This window comes from Montipora capricornis, chromosome 5, assembly GCF_036669925.1.
Source record: "Montipora capricornis isolate CH-2021 chromosome 5, ASM3666992v2, whole genome shotgun sequence".
Lineage (NCBI taxonomy): Eukaryota > Metazoa > Cnidaria > Anthozoa > Scleractinia > Acroporidae > Montipora > Montipora capricornis.
The window spans coordinates 25,927,725-25,938,749 of record NC_090887.1 but is presented as its reverse complement, the minus strand read 5'-3'; the positions used below and the strand labels follow the sequence as shown (position 1 = coordinate 25,938,749).

Sequence of the window (11,025 nt, the reverse complement as noted above, 5' to 3'; positions counted from 1 at the left end):
AATAAGCAAACCGCCTATTAAAGATGTGATTGTAATTCCAGACGATGAAGATGAAACTGAACGCGAACAGGCATCCGCGCACCGTCAGTGTCTACAGTCCCAAGAAGAACTTCAAGGTCAGCGAAAAACGTATTCAAAAGCTAAAGGCTTTGTTGAAATTAAATAAGGTGAATTTGTCGGGTAATGGAAATGCCAAAACGTGGAAGATTGTCAACAATGGCGAGCTTGCAAAAGCTGCAGTTTCTTCTGCGACAGACAAAACATAGCGCGAAGTTTCAGGTAGGCTACTTTCCCTCATGTAATTTGCAGATGTAAAAGACTACATTCATTCTTACGTGAATTTGTGAGAAATCTTGCTCTAATAGATGAATTTTGAGTGTATTCTTGTAATCTGCGAATACGTGAAGCCAAGCTAAGTAAACATTCCTCGACGAGAAAAATTAAGTTTATATATTAATACATCGACGTTGACTCGACAGTTATAAAGAACGAGTGTTCAGAGAATGTGATTCCTTTCTGTGGAGAGCACGCAAATATGATAACAATCTCAGGAGCTTTCGCTTCTATCTCAGAAGCTTGATCAATTCAGCATGAGATGTACATCTCATTGTTGTGAACCGGGGCATGACGTGCTGTCATGCGGGAGGTCGCGCGATTCGAACCCCGGCAGGATCAACGATCACGCACAGGATCTTAAAATAACTGAGGAGAAAGTGCTGCCTCGGTTATTTCATCTGCAAATGGTTGGACTTTCAAGTCCTCTCGGACAGGGACAAAAAACCGTAAAGCCCCGTCTCAGAAATATCTTCTATGTTCATAAGTTCCCTGTGGGACGTTAAAGAACCCCACACTATTTTTGCTAAAAGCAGGCCTGCGCCCAAAGGCCTGGCGACCCGGTGGCCCACACAGTTTTGTTGTCCAGCAGTAAAGCCATGCACATCCACAGATTTGCATTGGGTTTGGGCGCACAAATGAAAGATGGTGAGTTTGAATTCGTTTACTATTTTAATAATCATTTCAATCCTTTTCGATCCTTTCTTTCGTTGCATGTTGCTAAGTGAAAAACGTTGTCTTTCTCTATTGTTTTCGTCTGTTTACAACAACAAACAGAAACAAGGATTCAAATGATTAAAATGGTAAACAAATTCAAACTCGTCCATTTTGCACGCCCAAACCCGATGCAGATCTGTGCATGCACGTGGATTTACCGCTGGACAAAAAAACTGTGAAAAATTAGGACTGGGCCTCCGGGCCGCCGGGCCATTGCGGGCTGTCGCGGGCCGCTGGGCCGTGGCGGGCCGTGGGTCTGCTTGTAGCAAAACCCCACTATTCGGGTATAGGTTGAAGTCCCGGGGTTGTGGTTATCCTGTACTCTCCAGCAGAAGTGGCCGGCTTGGCAATGTTAGATTAAATTTGATGTATAAAATATGCAATGACACTGTTGATATTGCTAAAGTAAAGTAAAGTAAAGTAAAGCAAACCTATTTAACGTCGATAACTTGTAACAGTAATTCAACTGACAAACCTGAGGTCGACGGTGCGCTCATTTTACTCCCCGCTCTCCATCAGTGCTCCTTTTTACAGGTATTTAAAGCTACTTCGGGTACACTGAAAGGAAAGTTCGTCGAACTGAACTCAGGACCTCTTGCACAAAGGCCGCGCACTAACTGACTTACTAAAAAATAGTTACTTACGCCCGCATAGCAACTGCGGAGTCAAAACTCATTCTAGTCATGATTAAAAATTTTTAAACATAAATGCCACAAAGGACCGAAAGGGATTTTTGAAAGTAATTCTCCAGAGACATTTAAGACTAAGTATTTTACTGAGTGATTTCAGGCATCAAAGGGTTAATTTAATCAAACCTTTGATGCCTGAACCGCTAGAAACCAGCCATACTTAGTATTTTACTATGTTTAACGCCAGGAGTCAATGGGTTAAGTTATTTTTATATTTATTTATTCCTTTACTTATTTATTCTTACACGTTTTAGTAGTAGATGTCAAAAGGGACTTTGCCGAGTGCTGGAAGATTTAGATGTAGATGAAGCTTTGTTAAAGAAGCAAAGGCGCTTGAGTTTGTTTTATTTGCGTGTTCTCCACAGTAAGGAAGTACGGTCTAGATTTGTACTGGAGAAAAGATCGAATTTTGCTACTAACTAACTAATAATTGGTAAACTGCGATGCACTGTTAACAAGCAAAAGTTGGTCATAGAGCATATATTTGGGGTTGGGGCTTGGATCACATTTCTCGCACCAAAAAGGGTCTTTCACGGAAAACATCAAGGATTAGGGTAATTAGTTATTTTTTTTGTTTTTTGGAATTAAATGAAGATAGTTTTACTTCACATGATCTTGCAATATAAGTCCTATACTTTCCAAAAGTCCTTTGTCTCATGTAGATGGTGTGCGGGACAAAGGACTTTTCATACTTGATTGGCTCCAATTTTAGCAACCCAAAAATGGGTCGCTGAGCTAGACCAATCAGAGTAGTCCTTTTGGTTCCCAGGGGATAGGGTTGTCAAAATTTGCCGTATGTAGTGAAGCGTAACTTTTAACATGGAGTCCATGGTGATGGATGAAGCTACTAAGGCCACAATATATTCCGAATTGTGCAACTATCAGTGGAAAACAATTCAAGCATATCTGTCTTGCAGATATGTGCTTGTGTCTGCTCCAACCAGAGCTGGGAAAAGTCTGACCTTTGAGCAAGCCCCGTACACTTTTGATTGTTTACGTGGAGAGGATTGCAATGATATTGCCTTCGTGATTGTTCCACTGATTTCTGTCATGAAAAATCTGGTCTGTAGCCTCAATTGTCATGGTATTAGAGCGTGATATGTAGGAGATGATTGTTCAAAACGACAGTTGGAGGACATTTGAAATCTTAAGTATAAACTGGTGTTTGGAAGTCCTGAGGCGATTCTCATTAACTATCAACTGAAACAAGATTTTTTAAGATTTGTCTTCATTGATGAGAGTCACTGCCTTGCAAAATGGTACTGTAAGTTTCACTAAGATGTATCTACTTTTATTCCCAGTCTAGCACGTGTACTGCACCTGAAGCCTACCTGATCTTTCATGAGCAAAATTAATTAACTTTTTTGAAGATTCAAAGCTTTCCCTTACTCGTTAATCTTCCAAGCTAGTGTTTCGTTTCTATCAGCACAATTACGTACAAAGTGTTGGTCCAAAAAGTATCACTGGAGATCTACTTTCCAAGCAGAAACTCCGGATTGAAATAAGCTTTCGTTTATTTTGTCTTTGTTTCTGATACCTTTAGCACAAAGTAAACAAATTTGCTCTTTTGATTTCAGAGAAACAAACATGCTCGATTCTTTTCGTTGGATTGTGTCATTCAAGTGCAGTACTTTCGAGTGACGTCATCCCCTTTTTGGCATGAAACGCAATTGAAAACCTTGTAAGCCAGACAAGTCGACCTCTCGCAACTTCGTCGCTCACTCATCTGCTTTGTGTCCGAAAAATCATGCTTCGCTCACCAAAACATTTTCTCCTGGGATTCACGTGAGGTCGACTTGTGGCAAGTCTTCATGAGCCCATGATATAGAGCGGACATATAGTATCCCAAGTTAAAGTAATAATTGCTTTCTTAGACTTGTTTATTTTTAGATTTCTGTTTTTCATGTAGAGAACACATTGAATGGATTTGACAATACATGGGGACAGATTTTGTCCTAAATATTGATGATTAAACCCATTGACCTCCTGGGAGTGAGCCTTTACAGATTTTACTCTGTCTAACAACAGACAATTTTACTCATCAACTGGTGGGTCCTAGGGTGTTTTAGGGGTCAATATGTTAAGAAGGCATTAGGGGAGTCAGGGTGGTTTAGTGGTCATCAATCGTGCCTCCCACCTCTGTGACCCAGGTTCAACTCTGGCCTCGGGTCGTATGTGGGCTGAGTTTCAGTCGATCTCAACCTGACTCCAAGGGTTTTTCTCCGGATAGTCCGGTTTTCCTCCCTCCTCAAAATGGACTCCCAGTCAATTGCATCTGGCTGGGTTTGCAGTGCTCCAAGATCACACATGGATAATGGCGGCAGCCATGGGTGCCTTCACATGCATTTGGTCCGATCCTGTTGAGCCGGTTGATCCTGAAAAGCCCTTGTAGGGAGCAGTCAACTAAGCGCACATTTACATTTACATTAACAACTCATTGGAGAAATATGAGGGTTCAGTATGCTCTGAGCTGTAGGCTCTCATTTGCGATCATTTTAAATGATGGATAAAATCCTATGAGACACATCAAAAGTATCAGAGGTCTGGAGTCTCTTGTGCAATGTGGTCTCCATTGTGGCACATTCTGATAGTTTTGTTTGAAAAAATAAGAGGTACATGTAAAAGGAACCAAAATCATGTTTCAGGCCAAATAAACAACTCAATTCTTATTTCCCAGTAATTTCTACCAGAAATCGTGGCTAAGGGTCTTTTCAAAATTGCATTTTGACAAGAAGGAATTGACCCCATGGGTTTCAGTTAAATTTGAAATTGGTGGCTGTTTGAGTAGAGTAATGACTGTTGTCTTTGTCAAAATGAATTTTAAGCTTAGGATTGAAAGAACCCGCCTTTATTTAAAAAGTGGAAAAAACCGTTTTCTGGTTAAAAGATTTTAAAACATAAGCTTTCGGCTATCAGTCTAGCCTTTAACAAATGAAAAAGTTGGAGTGCAATTGGAAATACATTATGTTATGTTGTAGTTCAATTTTTACTTTGGAACAATTTGTTTTTGAACTGGTACAATTTTAATTGTTAGTACTGGTGCAAAAACAGTGAAAACTTTTTAATGTTTGTTGAACACAAAGAACTCACTTCATTGATAACAGCTGTTAGTTCAAGAGGTTACTGAAATAATGAGTGTTTGCTGAGCATTCAGGAAATGTTGGAAATGCTTAACAGTCTGGTTTGACCAAGAATAACATTGAGTGGTGTTAAGCACTAATTTACACAATTTAAGCCTAAACACTTGTAGAATGGTTAGCTTTCGTGTAAGGTTAGGGTATCTGCCTGAAGTTTAGGAATTAGGGTTAAACTTTCAATTTAGTGGTTAGGGTTAAGCACTGTCCTATTAACAGTTAGGATTCCGGGAGGTGTATGACAACTACAGGTGACATACTGCAGACTATCCGCAAATATTGCTGATAAACAGTATTTAAGTATAAGCACCCATTTGATTAGCTCTGATAAACAGCATTTAAGAGAATGCACCCATTTTAAAATGGTTAGCTTTCAATAACTGTGCGACTTGCATGTTGACTTGCATAGCTCGCCCTGTTGACTGGCATGACTCAGCCATGGCTCGCTGGCTTGCACATTGTCATCACTCTGACGTTTTGAGCATTAGCCCTTCCTCAGAGCTAAACCCTTTTTTGTCTTTCACATAGTAGTCCTGACTACTTTTTGTAATGAAAAAAAAAAACAGCGATATTCTTTATTTTAATATAAAGTCATTTGACAATATAACTCGTTTATTATATTACATTACAATAACATATGCTAACGGTAATTAATATCTTCCCCTCGTATTTTGAACCCGAGGGACACACTTTTTGTTGAATGATTTTGAAGCCATTCAAAACACTTGCAGCACATGTTTTATCCGGTCTGCAAACACGTTGCTACGCCTCACGTTTTACAACTGATAAAACACTGCTGCTCGTTTTTTAATGGAACATAATAGTAGAATAATTAATGTTAGTTTAACATTTTTGTGTTGACCATGCTCATGTTAACAAAACCACTGTTATAATCCTTCAGGCAAAGGAAGAAAAAGGAGAGAATAATAAAAACCATCAACCCCAGATGCGATTTCCAGGAATATTTGAGACACTGGAAAAGAGATATCCCCAGGTGAAAAAAGAGACAACAGAAATCCGAAGTGAGCCATGTTACCAAACAAATAAGAAAAGGCTAAAAAGCCCTCCATCAAGTCCTTCACTAAAGCAGACCACGCTGAATGAGGAAAGTTTTTCGCCCAAGAAGAGATTTGCAGTGATGTGTAGGGACCCCAGGCTAGAACAGCCAGTGCCATATGCCGCACCTTTCTATTGCACTGTTCCACTACAAAAATTACAACATGATTCCTCTCAGCATAAATTCTTCTCTGAAACTCAGATGAACTCAATTCAAGCTCTAAAAGAAGAGAACTTTCATCAGTCTGTCTTGGCTACTGTTTGCAGTTTCATGAACCAGTCCCGGACACCACCGCAATCACTAGCATTTTACATGTTGAATAGCATCCTTTTGTCAAAGCAAAGCAACTGCGGGAAAGAATGTTTTAGGGTCCTTAAGCGAATTCAGTTATTACACCCTGTTGTACCATTACGGATGGTTTCTCAGAAAATTACATGGGAATTTATTTCCATGATAATTGAGCAGTGTTCTGTCAATGCGTATCAGTCAAGAGGAAATGATCTTTCTGTTAATGCATCTTTGGCCTTGTCTTTCCTTGTCAGTGTGATGGAAGAAGAAATCAACAAAAAAACGTTTAGTGTCGTCAAGACCAGTGTTTATCGACTTTTAATGTGGCCAAGAGAGCAAGTAATGTTCAAAATGTAATCAGCTGGATTGAGAGAGCAATCCTTGAACATGGCTCAAATCATCATATATATGGCCGTCAGTGCAATGTGTGTTTAGTTAATTTATTACAACGAATGCTGATGTTGTCACTTGGTGTTGGGGAGCGACCTGATGACTGTGCTTCATCGATTGGCAATGAAATGTTCTTGGTCTACCACAGATTACCATCGGTTGAGCTAAAAACTGTCTTCCTTCAGTCCACACAGTCGCATCTTTTACGAGCTAAGCTGATTGAATTCATTGTCAGGAATTGTTGTCCTTTACCTCATGCGGAACTTGATGATAGTGGAATACACAAAGAGGGGGTTAAGCACATCATTGCTGTTGATTTTACACGAATTCCACCAGGTTTGAATGATGTTACTGTAACTTCAGACAGTGTTAATGTTGTGGACTGCTGTGAAGAGTTTATTATGCTTCTAGCATATTGGTTGCAAAGCCTTATGTTTTGTCGCAAGAGATCCCTGCAGAAAAACACCTCTGATTCCCTGCGAATGTTTTCAATGGATGATAAAGATTTGTTGAGGGAAATCGACACACAAGTTGGAAAACTGCGAATGCGCTTGGAGAATTTGTGCAAGCCATCAGATCTCTCCCCACGGAGCAATCAACTTTTAGAACTTATGTCATCCTTGAAGAGTTATGCTCCAAACCTGCTGTAGATTTTACTACTTTTTATGGTGCTAACTACAACAACATCAAATTAATTCATCCCAGTCCTTTCTTGTTATTGTTGTGTAATGTGTTTGCCTTGGACTTCAAAGCCGTAACCTATTTGAAGGTGGTTGTTTTTTGTGACCGTGACGTGGAACTTTCATATACATGTAAATTATGCAGTGTAGACCCATTTCAGTAATTCCCAATCTGGAGGACAAAACAATAGTCATTCTGTCCCCTGACAGAAACAGGCCTTTCAAATGCAAAACAATCTTATTGTTTTGTCCTCCAGATAGGGAATTAACTTAAAGGGGTCTATAGCAGTCAGCCATATAACTAACTCTTTAAATTAATGGGAGAAGCGTTTGAAAATGCTGAAGAAAACTTACAATATTGGCTAAATGGGTGTTGGTAAGTACAACTTTATCTTGGGCACAAACAACAGAGGTGCTGTATGAAATGAGCAAGTTCAAAGCATGGAATTAATTTGAAGTTTTGAGCGGCAGGTATGTTTTGCAGGTTGCAGGTTGAATTTTAATTATAACTGGAAAACCGCTGGCACTTAAAAGAAAGGTAAAGCGATAGACTTACCGTGACTGTTACATGACGCTGTTTACAATAGACGGAATATACTTGCCGAAGGGTGAAGTTGGGTGTGTTTTTACCATGTGAAAGACGCCAACTACTTTATGTAAGAACCCCTGATGAGTATATGGGTTATTAACTATTTTTAGTGCCAGCAGTTTTCCAGTTATAATTAAATTTCAACCTGCAATCTGCAAAACATACTTGCCAAGTTTTGAGGGAAAAGATTATTGACAGTGGAAAAGCAGATACATTTGAAGTACTGTTTACAGATGTGTAGGGAGATTCAGAAAAAATTATTTTTGTCAAATATTTTTGACCGTTTTATAAAGGGCTGTATGCAAAACATTCATCTTTTGTTTTTTTTGTCAAATTGTAGTCAATTTTAGGCAGTTAGTGGCTCCCAACTTCTGCAACAATCTGTTGAAAGCCATGCACAAAACAATGGGAGACTTAAGGGGGCTATGTCATGTTTTTGTAGGGTGTTTATGGGGAATCTTCGGTTCATCAAGAGTTTGAAACTGAAAAATGGTAGTGTGGAATTCCCTTACTGATAAAATTATTGTTAAATCACTTAATGATTCTGAGCTAAAACAACCTTTATCCAAGCAATTTACCATAAACTTGAAAAATGTCAGGCTGACTTTTTTCAAGATTACCCAAATCCAATCCATTACAATTTTGTCCCTTTGTGTCCATCCATGCTTCTCTTTCCTCTTGCTTTATTTCTTTTATGTTGTTTAGCAATATTTCATAGTACTTTTTGGGCATTTTGGGTGTCATGAAATTGCATCATTTTTCATGACAAAGCCCCCTTAAAAAATACTTTATTATTTTTTTTTACTGCTTGAAAATCAAGCAGTGATTTGATGCAAATTGAAGACGTTCAAAAACAGGGTACATAATTACGTAATATTATGATTGCTTGTTACAGTTGTGGTGATAACGTTTTCCAATGTTATCCATCAGATCGGAAATTACCTAATTAAAAAATGGTTTATTTAAGATGTTCTTGTTAACATAATGGAAATCTACGATTTGTAGATACATGTAGGAGATGTACAGTTGATGATGTCATGTGTTTATTTGATGAAACAAGATGATGGACCTTGAAAATACAGTCAAATTCAAACAAAACTAAGTTTGCCTCTGTTTTTTATTATTAAATGCCTCTGACAGGGATTCTTAACTTTTCAAGAAAAATTAATGATTTCCAACAGCAATATACCCACTGCAGAAATGTTGTATCAAGTCAGGGCCAATGTAGATTGTTTTGCACACGAGAATGTTAAAGAGCTAGCATGCTAGCTTTTGAACAAGTGCACTTGTCAAGGAAAACTTGACAAGTTCTTCTTTACACACCAAATAAAATTTGCCAAGTCAGAACTTGTCAATGAAAATTTGCTCGTGTGTAACCGGCTTTAAAGGTGACATAATTATTGAGTGGATGAAGAGATTGTTAACCCATTGATGCCTAACCCACCCCCAATAATGAGGAAAGTTGTGCAGTGTTAGAGTAAAATCTATTAATAAAGTCTCATTCCTAGAGGCCTAGGCAGTAATGAGTTAAAATGCAACAAGACTAATAATAATAATTATTTAAACCAATCTTCTTAATGGTTTAAGTTGAACAGATTGATTTTTTGAAGCTACTCTGGTTTCCAGAATTTTGAATATTATTGTTCAAAGACCTAGCATTTCGAGACTTGTTTAGGGTTATGCAAAGTTGTTGCAACAGTCCTTTTGTTTGCTCACCAATCAGCTAAAAAGGAATGGGTGTGCCATTAATAGTAACCAGCTTTGTTTTCTTGTAATAAGATGCAAATAGGTGTCAGGTATCATATTTCGAAGAGGCAGGGATGGCATTTGTGTGTCAAGCTTCCAGAAAACAGCGTCGATGGTACTGCTGGTTGGTGATAATTTTAGAATTACCCAGCACAATTGTGAGGTCAGTTTGACAAGCATGGCCTCGCAAAGCAAACTCTTTCTATTAAGGCATTGCTGTCGAGCAGTTAGGGTGCTTGCTTTGAGATCTGGAGATCCCAGAGTTCAAGGCGTAGGGGTGAGGAATGGTAAAATCCGAGACTCACCAAGACCCTTGTTTGAAAATCCAAGACCGAGACCAAAACATGCTAGATGTCACACCAAAACAAATGTAACTACAAAGGCAGCGATTTCTCCTCAGTTATTTAAAGACCCTGAGTGTTGGTCCGCCCGGAGTCGAACTCACGACCTCCCGCATGGCAGCCCGATGCTCAACCAACTGAGCCACCGGTGCGTGGTTGAAGATTAATGGCTGGTTAGACTATCTCCGATAACTGTGAAAGGCCAGTATCTCCCTCTCATAACACTTCAGGGGACAAGTACTCAGTTGCTGGTTTTGCCATCAACCTGTACATTCAAGGGGTTACAGAACTTATCAGGAGAGTTTTGAGTAGCCACAATATGGAAGTTACCCAAGGATCCTGTACTGAGGAAACAACGAACCAATGTCATTTACTCTGTCCAGTGTGATGACTTTGATCATGAGTACACCAGCTACCAGTTGTTCGAAGGGTGGATAGCGTTATCCACTGAATAAATCACCATCCACTGGATAACTCAATTGCTTTCGCTGGCGTTTATCCACTGGATGGTGATTTATCCGGTTGATAGCGTTATCCACCTTTTGAACAACTGCAGCCTGACAGATGTCAGGCTGCAGGGTCTATTTAACATAGGGTTGATTTTGTTGTTACTAATAAGACATGTTCCCCCTCGGGAAGCTTACTCAGTCACTGTGATATAAAGCATTATGGGCAGCACATGTGTTCAAGTCTGACCATCTGCCTATACTTATCTGATCAAAATCCAAGATATTTGGTTTATTGCAGAAAGGAACTGGAAACAAGAGTGTTGCCATGGCAGTATCTTAATGGGGGTCACCTTGTGGCTTATCTCATGTACATTATTGTTGCCGAGTTTGAATATCATTACTCCAATATTCTCTGAGATAATTATTCTCAATTTTGTGATTCATTGCAGTCATTTGCAATGTTTGTGATATGATCATTTTTTTTTAACAAAAACTTGATTCTCTCTGGAACAAAAGAACTAAGGAATTCCAAAATAGGAAACACCATTCTTCATCATTTTGAAAGATCTTTAATATAAGCAGGGGGAGGCACAGTGGCCTCATGGTTAGAGT

The 11,025-nt window shown here is 39.1% G+C and overlaps 1 pseudogene; it reads left to right on the top strand.

Annotated features, from left to right (window-relative positions):
- Window positions 1-44: 44 nt before the first annotated feature.
- Window positions 45-8,975, top strand: LOC138048582 (SUMO-interacting motif-containing protein 1-like; annotated as a pseudogene).
- Window positions 8,976-11,025: the final 2,050 nt, after the last annotated feature.